This window comes from Balaenoptera borealis, assembly GCF_965194805.1.
Source record: "Balaenoptera borealis genome assembly, chromosome: 7".
NCBI lineage: Eukaryota > Metazoa > Chordata > Mammalia > Artiodactyla > Balaenopteridae > Balaenoptera > Balaenoptera borealis.
Genome location: NC_138864.1, coordinates 51,198,362 through 51,212,786, shown reverse-complemented (window position 1 = coordinate 51,212,786; position 14,425 = coordinate 51,198,362). Strand labels below are relative to the sequence as shown.

Below are 14,425 nucleotides of genomic sequence, written 5' to 3'. Positions count from 1 at the left end.
TGCCTTCGTTTATTTAGAAATGCATACTGACTTCAGTGAAATGTTTGTAGTATTGGCATCAGTTAATAATAAGATTATTATAGAACGCAAAGCCCACTGATTCATTATTCTTGGTGAAGAAAATAGATGCCAAAACTGTTCATGTACGCTTTTCAGCTCATTATTTACAATTTTTAACTACTGATTAGCATAATTAGGAAATTTTGGTCAGCAAGTTGTAGTCAGTTTTTTTTTTTTTTTGGTTATGCTGCACGGCATGTGGGATCTTAGCTCCTCTACCACAGATGGAACCCGCGCCCCCTGCATTGGAAGCATAGAGTCTTAACCACTGGACGGCCAGGGAAGTCCCTGTAGTCAGTTTTATATTAAAATAAATCAATACCTATGTATGGTCAGGCCACTCAAGATAGCTGTTCTCTTGCTTTCTGTAAGTCCCCTGTTCAACCACTGCCTGCTTCACCTATACCCTACTCACCTGACAGACCTTCCTACATGATTGCCCCATGCCCCAGCTAATGATTGTTCTAATTTTAGCCACCGTGATAGCCTATCAAAGGGGCAGTTAGGGGCGGGCCCCTCTGCTGGTTTCCCTGGTAACTGATGAGCCAAACTGCCGTCAATTTCCCTTATAAGTGGTAACCTCCCCCAGCCCATGGGAGTGAAGCTTGCCCGTTTTGTCGCTTCGCCATGAGCCGCCGCATACATGGTGGGGTGTTGCTCCAGAACCTTGCTTCAGACATGTAAGATCTCCCATCCATTAAACCATTGATGTCTCTGTCGCTGGCTCCGGGCTCTTTGGTCTTGAAGCTGGGCAAACACAAGCCTCGTAGGCCTGTGGGGTGCAGCTCAACAACCTAAAAACAGAAAAATCATTAATTCTATACAGCTGCTACTAATTCGTTGATCCTTAGTATTTTTTAAAACAGTAAGATATCTTCAAAAATATTAACAAACTAAAATACCTTGAATATCTCAAGCATATACATATTTTATTGTTTAAAAAATAGTCTGAAAAAAAAAATAGTCTGTGTGAAAAGCTTAAAATACAGAGATGAGAAAACACTTAAGAAATGAAATCTACTAAGCTAATTGTTTCTAAATGTTTAAATTAGTATGAAAGCAAAGTTTATATGCTAATATGTGTTTATATGTAAGTGTAATATATCAATATATATATCGAGAGAGAGAGAACGAGCCAAGTTTCACGCTCAAAGATTTTTTTTTTTTCTGTAATATCCCCTTGGCTTCTTTAATACCTAAGTAACAAGAGGAATGTAGGGGACTCAAACTCCTTTATTCTGAACTTGGCGGGTAAAAATTATGCTGGCAGTTTTAATCTTTAAGACAACTTATTTTCAGCTCAAATTAAATATCAATAATAAAAGCAAATTTGATGTCTAATGTAAGCTTAAGTGGAATTACCTTATTATACTCATTACACATTTCATATGTTGGTATTTGTTTGGAATTTATACCTTATGAATTAAAGAGTTAAGGTAACATTATTTTTGAGTTTTTATATTCTCGAATTTCTAGAACAGAGACAGCTAATCTATGGTTAAAAAAATTCAGGACATTGCCTTTGTGCAGTTGAGGGAAGGATTGAATGGAAAGGGATATGAGAGGAAACTTTCTGGGCTTATGGAAATGTTCTCTATCCTGATAGAGATATGGATCACCCAAGTATATAATATGGATTTTTCACAACCCATCATATTACACATGTCAGATTTGTTTGCCTGTTTTCAAAATTTATCTTAAGAACAGAACAGAAAACAAGTATGAAAAGCCAAACAATAAAAAAAAAAAAAAGAGAAAGTGTGAAAATAGACTGAACGGAAAATAAAAGGAAATACTACCTGGTTTCTGTGATAGAGTGAATAACACAAGAGCATTGCATTGATGAGAGTGGAAATACTACCTGGTTTCTGTGATATAGTGAATAACACAAGAGCATTGCATTGGTGAGAGTGGACAATGCAAAATAAATTAGACTTGGAAAGAAACTTTAATAATAGTTAATAATTACTCACTGAGGATTCATCATGAGCAAAGCATTGGTATAAGGAATATGTGTGAATTATGTCATTTTATCCTCATCACCACCCTGTGAGGTGGGGATTATTATCAGCTGCCTATAAATGAGGTTACTGAGGTACTGAGAAATTAAGAAATTAAGGTCTCAAATTAGTTGGTGGCTCAGCTCCTGAGTCAGCCCCATGCTTTGGAAAGCCTGGGTGCCTAATCATATTTCTCACACCCTAGACAAGAGCAGCAGTTCTTCCCCGAGGCACTTACCTACCGAAGTGAACTTTAAAGTTCACAGAAGCATCATGCTGATATTTGACTAACTGATTATATGATTTCAGTTGTCAAAATTAAATGGAGTTGAAGAAGACCACACGCTCTTGGTAGCCAAAAGAGATTTACAGACTTTGATAATCTTATGGGAAAAAGGGAGATTGTCATTGTGCTAATTTGTGTTCATAATCAAAATTTTATACGAGTGACTGTAAAATATTAACTCAAATGTGGTAACTTGATCATTAGAAAATAACAAATCAGTTCCTAAAAATAAAAAAATTAAAAAACATTAATTTTATGTAGCTGCTGCTAATTAGTTTATCCCTAGTTAGAGGGTTTTTTTTTTGGTATGAATCTATGTTTTTGTATTAACACTTGGAATCAACCATATAAGAGTTCAAAATCCTGTTTTATTTATCTCTCTATAGATTTTCACTCTTTCTAGCACCTAGTACTTATATAAAAGGAGAACTGGTATAAATGTTGGATTAAATGCAATAAGAACTATTCGTTGGATGGTTCTTATATTTAGTATACTTTCCAAATGTTATATTTTTTAGATATTTATCTACATGTAGATTATCTATTGATACATGTCAAAAGCAATAGCAAAGACTGAATGCAGGGAAGGAATTTAAAAAATCTCTCAACTCACCCTCAGTACCCACACACACACACACACACACACACACACACACACACACACACACTCACTACCCCCTCACCCCCTCTCCCCCTTGTCCCCCCTTTCTCCTCTCCCCCCTCCCCCTCCCTCTTTCCTATAGCGCCCTGTGGCTGCTGTTAACCATTCATTGCCAGATTGTATGCTAATAATAGAGTAATGATCTTGGCTAGGAGAATTACTGACAATGCTTACAGAATATGCCTCTTTCCACCTATAAGAATTTGGGGACTTTTCTTCGGAAATCATCAGTTCAGCACTATGAAGTAAGTATGCATTAACCATACGCTTGGGAGAATTTCAACAGTTTCCCTAACCACCTCTTCTCTGCCTATCTGAGAGTGTAAAAGGAAAGTAGTTCAAATCCTGATATAATAGTTTTTAAAAGTAGCCTATTCCTGAATAAACAAAGTTATGACATAAAAATCACCGCTAACTTGGGGTTATGATGAGGAAAATTCCTGCCTCTGAGATAATAATCACAACTCTCCTTTGGCATTTTCTCTTTCTCTTATGACTGACTAATGAGTGAAGATCAGCTAGTATCACCCATTGCTTAGTTTTGAGGGAGTCTAAAACTTCGTGCTTGGCATTAAAATACTGCCAGAATGTGAGGTTAGAAAAATCAGTCAAAATGAAAAATTAACTGTATTTTCAAAAATAATTCATTTTTATGAGCACAAAATCAGCTTTGCTTTCCATAACTCAAGCTTCCTTAGGTGCAGACCAGAGACACAGCCAGTATCAGTAGAGTTAGCTACTTTAAACAGCTGCAAGATTATTTTGAGGGATTTCTTAAAGGCCAACAGAAATAAAATAACCATTTTATCCAAAGAATGCTCTTTGATAAAGACTTAGCTTTGAACCTCTGAATCCACAGGAGCTTGTTTGGTTCTATTGTTGTGTAAAGAGATTTCCCCTCAGTTGCATATTTTGAATTCTTGCGCATTTATGCATACTAAATCAGTTTCTTGAGTAACAAGTAAGGAAACTTAGAGGTCAGGATGTTCTGTATTTCTGGGTTTTGTGTTATAAGGGTAATATATATATATATATATGGCCTTACAAGGTGAGCTTCTCACAGTGACTTGTATACTTTATACTGCAGATGTAGTAAATATAATTTTTGAAAAATGACCAACTTCAGTCTTGCAATTACTGTAAACATTTTTTGTATTATAAATCATCATGAAGGAACTCATGCGGGTTAAGGATATTTATACCCAGGAATCATTAGTATCTGCAATGGTATTTGTTTGGAAAACTCCTAAAGATGAGATAGGTAATATAGCTAAAGAGGGAATGGGCAAAAACTTTGAAAAAGGAAGAGAAAAGTCACTGTCCCTCTTGAATTTCTTTACCAGATAGGGAGGCAAACAATAAACAGGTAAACAAACAGATGAAGGTTATTTCAAAGAGTGGGAAGTTCTGTCAGGAACATCAAACAGGAGACTGCATCCAGGACCCTACTTAGACTTTAGGACACTATGAAGAACCATCATTTTTATACCCATTTTATAGATAAGAAACATGAGGTCAGAACCTGAAGGCCTTGCCCCAAAGCAAGAAGCTGTTAAGTGGCAGAACTAACTTGTGTGTTTTCATCTCTCTAGTTCCAGGCCCATGTTCTTGCCACCTTGTGCCCTTGAGGGAGACATTGCATGTTCAGGAACACAAATATCAAGATATAAAAAAAAAAAAAATACAAGGTTTCATTATTACATCTTCGGCAGTATGCTCTTCTCAGTAACTACCAATAGTACTAATTATTTTTTGCTCCTCCAAAACTTATGTCTTTTCATAGAAAAGAAAACTGGAAATCATCTTTAAAATTTTTATCTGCTATTGTATAACTAAACATTAGTGCATTTGATAGAATAGTTCTTTATCTTGTTTGAGTCTTCTGAGGAATGAGTGGATAAGTCTATATATTTTTCATTATTTACAAATGACTCTATTTAGCTGTGAAATGTGGTGTGCCTCAAGTAGAGATTCATGGCTATTTGACTCATCTAACTTGTTTGATTTGACTAGTTTTGTATCAGTTCTGTTATCTCGATTGAGTATAGCAGTGAAGAAGGCGGGTTCTGAAGCCAAACTGCTTATTAGGTCTTAACTGCTGTTACTAGTTGTGGGATATATGGATGTTTATTTTATGTACTGCAGTTTCCAAGTGCATTAATTTATTTAATTCTAATGAGGTAGTGTGAAGGTGTCTTGATCCATGTAAAGCACGTAAAACAGTGTTTGGCATAGTAAACATTTAATAAATGCTGTCAATTATTAATTTTTGTGAAACACTATTATCTTGCTAGATATTAATGGTTGTTCCCAGACCAGAGTTTTCCCTATATAAACAAGTTTGAAAAATATTACATAGTTTCCTCCTGGGGATTTACAGCATATATTAAAATTGCTTCTGTTTACTCTCAAACATTTTCTACTAGGGTTAGTTTCCCTCAGTCCAGTACCACCCATAGATTGTGAATTTATTGAAGGTACTTTCCAGTATTTTTATCTTCATGGTCTTCTAGTAGTTAACAAGCCGTTAGGTCATTATTGACTTTGATAAGAGTAGTGTCTTTGAGTGGTTGGTAGCCTTCAGGGTGGGTTAAAAGGAATCATAAAATCATTCAGGAGTTCCTTTCTAAAGTGGACATTTTTGTTGTCAAATCAATGAGAAAGGAAGATGACTTGCTCTGAATATCTCTCCTTAAGTACATAGTAAAGAAACATTATCAATCTTATAGTAAGAATTCCCATATATTTTCTTCTATAGAGCAAGTCATTGATGGTTTAATTTTTAATGGACTCACTTGTTTTCCCAGATGTATTTTCTCTAAACTGAGGCTGTGTGTGGGACTGGGCTTTCGTAGATTTAAGAGATCAAGGATAATATTATTGTGTATTTGATATTCAGCTCTCAGTGGTTAATAACAATAGTTTCTGATGCCCACTGTTTCCAGCCCCATGCTGGCAACAAGGGGATATATTAGCAAGTAGAAGAGGCAAAACTCCCTGGCATCATGTAGTTTATATTCTGATACAGAAAGGTAGACCATACATAAGTACATTACACAGCAAGATGGAAGATGATAAGTGCTATGGAGAAAAATGAATCAGGAAAGTTGATTGGTGGGGGTGTAGTAGTCAAATATGGTGCTCAAGAAAGAGCTCACCCAGAGCGTGATGTTTTCACAGATACTTCAAGAAATTATTGTTGCAAGTCATGCAGATACTCAGGAAAGGAATATTTTTGGCAAAAGGAACAGCAAGTGCAAAAGTCCTGAGGTGAAAAGGTGTCTGGCATGTTCAAGGATCTTAAAGAAGACAGTATGGCAAAAAAACCAGTGGAATGGGAGAAAGAAGAAAATTGATTAAATCAGAGAGTTAATAGGAAGGAAGAAGGATGAGATCCTTTCACTGCTGCCATTGTTAAAACGTTGGTTTTTAGTCTGAGTGTTACGGGAATCCATTGGAGAATTTTGAGCACAGAGGTGACATGGTCTGACTTTCATCATTATAGGATCACTCTGGTTTCTGTACTGTGTGTGCACTGAAAGGGAGAGATCAGGGAAATAGGGAGCCAAGTCTGAGAGGACTGTAATAATCCAGGTGAGAAATGATAGTCTATGAGCCAGACTAGTTGCAGTGGAGGTAGGAGAAGAAGATATGAAGGTAGAGCCAACAGGATTTGTTGATGGATTGGATATGAAGTAAGAGAGAAGTCAAATCTGACTCCGTGGTTTTTTTGTTTGTTTGTTTTTGATCTAAGGATGGGGTTACTATTAACTGAGATGGCAGAGACTGTGAAAGAATGTTGTGTGGGAAGATCAAGTGGACATATTCGTTTGAGAAGGCTATTAGATATCTAAGTAAGATGCCTAGAAAGCACTTGAGTATATCATTTTTGGAGTTTATAGGCGATGTCAATTGGAGATTTGGCAGTTAGCATAGAGAAAATTTTAAATCCATGAAACTCTGTGAGATGACTAAGGGATATAGAAAATTTAGAGGATTGAGTTCTGGGATACTCTTAAGTCAGGAAATTAGTGAAAGGAAGACTGAGCATCTAAGTGAACTAAAAGAAGTGCCCAGGTATGTAGGAGAAAAACCAGAAGTTGTGGTGTAGAGAAAGTTAAATGAAGAAAGTAAGAAAAGGGATTATCAGCAGTGTCACATTCAGCTAATGTGTCACGAAAGATAAGTAAAAATTAACATTAAATTTAACAACAGAAGTCTGTTGTCTACCTTGATAAGAGCAGTGTCTTTAAGTGTGGGAGCCAGTGCACAACTCGGATGGATTCTGAAGAGCATGGGCTCGGGAACTGGAGGCAAGTGTAGATGATTCGTTCAAGGAGTTTTCCCATAATAGAGACATGGGCAGTAGTAGCTGGAAGGACAATGAGATCAAGAGACTTGTTTTTTTCATGAGCTAAACAACAGCATATTTATTTGTTAATTGAAATAAGCTAGGAGAGGAATAATTAATGATTCAGGAGAAATGTGGGATAATTCATACCCTATTGAAGAAAATAATGATTTTTTTTCCTCTAAAATCAGGCTACTTTTAGAATATATGTTAATAAAACTGGCTTATTTTGCATAGTAAGCTATTGTCTGGTTCATTATCAGTGTCAACTGTTGTGTAGGTGGAAAGAGAGGTTAAACAGATATAAAAATATATTCAGTTTGATATATTGATATAGGTTGTAAGTACTACATATGTTTAGAAAATTGTTATGTAAGGATTTAGAAATAAAACTTCAGAAAGATTAAATAATAACCTCAGAGTCACATAAGTAGATAATTAAAAAGCTGATCCAAGCCTTCTGCATTTCAGTTCAATAGTGTTTGTACTACAACTTGCCTGTATCCAACACTGTGATTTAGTAATGATTAAAATCTATTTAACACTATGTAGAGCATTCTTCTAAACATGATTGATCTGTAGAGGTTCACAGAGTGGTAGAAGTTACCTAATAATATACGGTAACATATGATGTAATATTGCCATACAAAAGTATCATATAAAAAGTGTTCCTGGAATTAGGAGCATACATAAAAATCACTGAGGCCTATGTGGTCAGCAGTGTCCTCCTGGCAGGGTAAAGGAGAGCTACATCATGAGACACTTGAATTGCATCCTTGTTATGCATAAATATGGAAGGAACTTATAAGGGCATAATTTAAGTAAAGGCAAATTTTTCTGGGATTAAACCCAGTCCACTATTTTTTGGTTAAAATAGGTTTCTTTGAATAGATCGTATACTGTATATAGTTGGTTTACTATTCTGTAAATTACTGAGGAGATAAAATTTTTTATATACGATTTCTTGATATATGACTTCACTTACCTAAAATTTGGCTCTAATTTCTTGGGTCTTATTAAAGGAATTTTTACAGTGAGATTCTTTCAGTATAAATGTAAAAATATAAGTTTACAGGTATTTTTTAAATGAATGTCATTGGGTCTTTTTAACAGAAAATTTAGCAAATGCCTCTCTCTTTCTTAAGAACTTGTAATATACATTTTGCATTTTTCTGAGTCCTTTCAACATGCTGTTTTAACCCTATTAATACAAAAGAGGCATAAATTAAAGCTAAAGTGCTTTTTACTTAGAAAGAAAGATACTCATAAAGAGGTTTATTTCACTAAAGCCAAAGTGAGCCAGACACAGTCTAGAAAATAAGATAAATATTTCAGTAATCCCAATGGAATGGTAAAGTGGAGGAAGCAATAGAAGTGAACTTGTCTGTGGGTATGTTCCATAAAAACAGTAAGTAGAATTGTTTTGAAAAAGAACCTTGCTTTTCTAAGTAATGATAAATCTTAAAATATAAAATATAGCTGTAATGGGTGATAGGGCTTAGAGTTAGAAGACCTCGATAGGTCTTAGCTTTCTCTAAGAAAAAAGAGAAAATTTCTAGGTTTTAGCTTTCTCTGCCATGTACTGTTCTTGTACCATTAGAACAGTTGTTTGCTCTTTCTGAATCTACGTTTTCTCATCTGGAAATTAGTGATCATCCTTTGGTTAAGGATCAAATGAAATAATAGAGGAAAAGCTCCTTGGAAGTTATAAAGCACAAATGGATATTATGATAGGCTTCAAAGAGAGACCAGACATAATATATTACTGAATTAATTAAAGTAAAATGTGAAGAAAATTCAAGGTCTTTAAAAATATATTTAGGCATCTTGGATACAATTTCTCCTGCCACACATAATAGGACATTTACTTGAAAGTCAATTAATAAATCATAACTTGTCATCTTTACATTTTCCTTCCAGGTTAATGCATATTAAATGAATGTACTTCTCTTCTTTGTATGAGAAAATGGAAGGGAAAAAGTTTTATATGTCATTGGTTGAAACTAAGTAGGTTATTTATCACTTATAGCAATTAAGTTAGTTATAAGTTAATCACATTGGTCACATCTGTACATCTCTTATTCTAACAATGTAGTATTGTAGAGGAAAAATAATAATAATTTGGCTATTTTGCATAAATAAACACATCATCATATAAGGGTTTGAGAGAAACTGTAGTGTGGAGAAGAAAGAGAGTCCAGCACTTCAAGGCAATTGGGGCCACAGTGTTCTTTAGCTTTTCTACTCCAGCTGTGGTTCAAGGACCAGTAGCGCCAGCATAATTTTAGAGCTTGTTAGAAATGCAGAATCTCAGGCCCCCTCCCAGACTTCTCAGTGAGAGTCCATTTTTTAGCAAGAATCCCAGCTGATCTGAATGCATGTTAATCCTGAGAAGCACTGCTTTTAGAGTGTTTTATTTCCAACTCCCTCCTCTTCCCACCTCCCTCTCCTCCATCCTCCCACCCTCAAAACACACAGGAGCATTTGGATATCACAACAGGAATCTCTTATGATTGCAAAGCATTAGAGCCACAATTGGGTCTCCAAATGGCACATTAACCTCTCTGAATTATTAATAATCCTGTAATAAATCCTGGTTTAGATGGAAGGTAGATAAACTAACATAAACAAGAATCACTAGTTTGAAAAATCATCAGTTAAATGTTTGTTAGACTTCTTATGTGAAAGAAGAGGTGATGAATTGCAGCAATGATTTAGACATTATTCTTATCTGCTAGGGCTTCTAGTCTTTTTAAGGGACAAAATAACTGCAAAAAGATTGATGCCATAGGATTAGGGTAAATAAAACCAAACATTTCAAAGAATTTCGGAGGAGGTTGGGTGAGAAATTGAACTTTGAACATTGGAAGAAATTTAGAGTTTATTGAATGAAGTATATGTTGGCATTGGAGGATTTTGATCATGAAATTCTAACTTAATTCTAATTTAAGGGAAAAAAACAGAATAGACAGCATCATGTGGGAGAGATTGGAGAGGGAGGGGGGCAAGGAACAAGGTTGTTTAGGAGCCTGTTACAGTAATTTTGAGAAGCAGTAATATGGCTCTTAGCCTGGCTGATGATAAGAATAAATGTTTAGGAAGAAGAATAGGTAATTTGCATGAGGAAATCTGTAAGGCTTTAAATTTACCTGGAAGCTGATGTGAGGGAAATGCAATATACTTACAGGTAGCAATTATTTAAATAGGGGAATAAAAGAGTAAGGGAATAAGGAAGAGTAACTAAAAACGATTCTGTTATCTTGAGCCTGGGAACTAGGTCATGTCATTAAAGTCATTATAGTCAGTAGGACCAGGTGGTTGGGGGAGAAATGACAGTACCAAGCAGGCTACTGGAAATTCTGATCTGTGACTTAGGAGAGGCAGTGGGGTTTTAGGTGTCTATTTTGAAGTCATCAGCAGAGAACTAACAATTTATGGGAAACTATAAATGGAAAACATGATCTCATTGTTTATGCCCTGTAATACTGCCTGAAATTAGGGAAGACATTATTCTGTGACTGTATCTTGAATCTCCCTCTTGGAAGTCCATAAGCATATTCTGATGCAAATTCTGTGCACACCTGTACAGAATTATCTTCCTTGGGTAAGCTAGAGGACCCTTTCTGGAGAAAACCTAGAGAAAAGTTGCACAGATAACTGACATCTGTTTGTTCTGAATGAAAAGCCAAAAGGAAATTTTCCTGAATCAGTGGAAATTAATTTTCAGATCAGATGTCACACTGAATGCCCAGCATGATAAGTGAAAAACAAAACAAGACATATTCAGGCCAATTATTTTAAGTTTTATAATAGCAAGAGTGAGGAGGTGAAAGGAAAAACACAAGACATTCAAAAGCTTGGGACACTGATGGCATGAGACTTCTAAACCATAACTTTGGAAGCCGGAGGATAGTATATAAATGCCTCAGCTCTCTCAGGGTGAAAGCTATTCAGCCCAGAATTCTATAGTTAGCCCAATTATCAACAAAGGTAAATTAAAGACATTTTCACACATGGAAAATTTCAAAAATATAAGTCACAGTCACTCTTTTTTAGGAAACTTCTGGAGATGTCCTCACCCAAATAAGAAAATAAATCAAAGAGGAAAGACATGGGATCCAGGAAAAATGAGTTTCATACTAGGAGAGTGGTAGAAGGAAGTTTGAGCAAGTTATTCCTGAGGCCAGAGAATAGACAGTCCAGATTGGAGCAGGAGGAAGAAAGGGCCAAAAGGGGATGTTTCCTGGAGGAAAACAAAAAACAATCTGACAGAGTTTCATTTGAAAATTTTATGGAGGCATTTTTCAGAAGGTGTGGAAAGTTTTGATCATGATATTAAGGAAGTCTAAGCAAATGTCACAATTGGGAAATTATTAACAAAAGCAACATTTTTTTTTTTTCAAGAAAGAAAGTATAATCAGAGAACACTATTTTTTTTTTAACATCTTTATTGGAGTATAATTGCTTTACCATGGTGTGTGAGTTTCTGCTTTATAGCAAAGTGAATCAGCTATACATATACATATATCCCCGTATCTCTTCCCTCTTGCGTCTCCCTCCCTCCAACCCTCCCTATCCCACACCCCTAGGTGGTCACAAAGCACCGAGCTGATCTCCCTGTGCTATGTGGCTGCTTCCCACTAGCTATCTATTTTACATTTGGTAGTGTATATAAATCCATGCCACTCTCTCACTTCATCCCAGCTTACCCTTCCCCCTCCCCGTGTCCTCAAGTCCAGTCTCTACGTCTGCCTCTTTGTTCCTGTCCTGCCCCTAGGTTCTTAAGAACCATTTTTTTTTTTGTAGATTCCATATATATGTGTTAGCATATGGTATTTGTTTTTCTCTTTCTGGCTTACTTCACTCTGTATGACAGATTCTAGGTCCATCCACCTCACTACAAATAACTCAATTTTGTTTCTTTTTATGGCTGAGTAATATTCCATTGTATATATGTGCCACATCTTCTTTATCCATTCATCTGTTGATGGACACTTAGGTTGCTTCCATGTCCTGGCTATTGTAAATAGAGCTGCAATGAACATTGTGGTACATGTCTCTTTTTGACTTATGGTTTTCTCAGGGTATATGCCCAGAGGTGGGATTGCTGGGTCATATGGTAGTTCTATTTTTAGTTTTTTCAGGAACCTCCATACTATTCTCCATAATGGCTGTATCAATTTACATTCCCACCAACAGTGCAAGAGGGTTCCCTTTTCTCCACACCCTCTCCAGCATTTATTGTTTGTAGATTTTCTAATGATGGCTATTCTGACTGGTGTGAGATGATATCTCATTGTAGTTTTGATTTGCATTTCTCTAATGATTAACGATGTTGAGCATTCTTTCATGTGTTTGTTGGCAATGTGTGTATCTTCTTTGGAGAAATGTCTATTTAGGTCTTCTGCCCAGTTTTGGATTAGGTTGTTTGTTTTTTTGATATTGAGCTGCATGAGCTGCTTGTAAATTTTGAAGATTAATCCTTTGTCAGTTGCTTCATTTGCAAATATTTTCTCCCATTCTGAGGGTTGTCTTTTCGTCTTGTTTATTGCTTCCTTTGCTGTGCAAAAGCTTTTAAGTTTCATTAGGACCCATTTGTTTATTTTTGTTTTTATTTCCATTTCTCTAGGAGGTGGGTCAAAAAGGATCTTGCTGTGATTTGTGCCATGGAGTGTTCTGCCTATATTTTCCTCTAAGAGTTCAATAGTGTCTAGCCTTACATTTAGATCTTTAATCCATTTTGAGTTTATTTTTGTGTATGGTGTTAGGGAGTGTTCTAATTTCATTCTTTCGCATGTAGCTGTACAGTTTTCCCAGCACACTTATCGAAAAGGCTGTCTTCTCTCCATTGTATATTCTTGCCTCCTTTATCAAAGATAAAGTGACCATATGTGCATGGGTTTATCTCTGGGCTTTCTATCCTGTTCCATTGATCTATATTTCTGTTTTTGTGCCAGTACCATACTGTCTTGATTACTGTAGCTTTGTAGTATAGTCTGAAGTCAGGGAGCCTGATTCCTCCATCTCCGTTTTTCTTTCTCAGGATTGCTTTGGCTATTCTGGGTCTTCTGTGTTTCCACACAAATTGTGAAAATTTTGTTCTAGTTCTGTGAAAAATGCCAGTGGTAGTTTGATAGGGATTGCATTGAATCTGTAGATTGCTTTGGGTAGTATAGTCATTTTCACAATGTTGATTCTTCCAATCCAAGAACATGGTATATCTCTCCATCTATTTGTATCATCTTTAATTTCTTTCATCAGTGTCTTATAGTTTCTGCATACAGGTCTTTTGTCTCCTTAGGTAGGTTTATTCCTAAGTATTTTGTTCTTTTTGTTGCAATTGTAAATGAGAGTGTTTCCTTAATTTCATTTTCAGATTTTTCATCATTAGTGTATAGGAATGCCAGAGATTTCTGTGCATTAATTTTGTATCCTGCTATTTACCAAATTCATTGATTAGCTCTAGCAGCTTTCTGGTAGCATCTTTAGGATTCTCTATGTATAGTGTCATGTCATCTGCAAACAGTGACAGTTTTACTTCTTTTCCGGTTTGGATTCCTTTTATTTCTTTTTCTTCTCTGATTCCTGTGGCTAAAACTTCCAAAACAATGTTGAATAATAGTGGTGAGAGTGGGCAATCTTGTCTTGTTCCTGATCTTAGTGGAAATGGTTTCAGTTTTTCACCATTGAGAATGATGTTGGCTGTGGGTTTGTCATATATGGCCTTTATTGTGTTGAGGTAGGTTCCCTCTATGCCTACTTTCTGGAGGGTTTTTATCATAAATGGGTGTTGAATTTTGTCAAAAGCTTTTTCTGCATCTATTGAGATGATCATATGGTTTTTCTCCTTCAATTTGTTGATATGGTGTATCACATTGATTGATTTGCATATATGGAAGAATCCTTGTATTCCTTGGATAAACCCCACTTGATCATGGTGTATAATACTTTTAATATGCTGTTGGGTTCTATTTGCTAGTATTTTGTTGAGGATTTTTGAATTTATATTCATCAGTGATATTGGCCTGTAGTTTTCTTTCTTTGTGACATCTTTGTCTGGTTTTGGT

At 35.8% G+C, this 14,425-nt stretch overlaps 1 protein-coding gene and 2 long non-coding RNA genes across 5 annotated transcripts in view; 1 reads left to right on the top strand and 2 right to left on the bottom strand.

Moving 5' to 3' along the window:
* The window catches only part of SEMA3D (semaphorin 3D), a 209,716-nt gene that overhangs the window by 71,695 nt on the left and 123,596 nt on the right, over positions 1–14,425 (top strand). The gene's annotated exons all lie outside the window — the stretch shown is intronic.
* Positions 1,018–2,984, bottom strand: LOC309631831. Its single transcript, XR_014246592.1, has 2 exons — positions 1,922–2,984; positions 1,018–1,859 (listed from the first exon to the last, which is right to left on the bottom strand). It is a non-coding gene; the product is annotated as an uncharacterized lncRNA (long non-coding RNA).
* Positions 11,680–14,425, bottom strand: part of LOC309631832 — a 552,519-nt gene continuing 549,773 nt past the window's right edge. Inside the window, exon 2 of the long non-coding RNA XR_014246593.1 lies at positions 11,680–13,179. This is a non-coding gene — a long non-coding RNA (uncharacterized lncRNA). The remainder of the gene's footprint in view (positions 13,180–14,425) is intronic.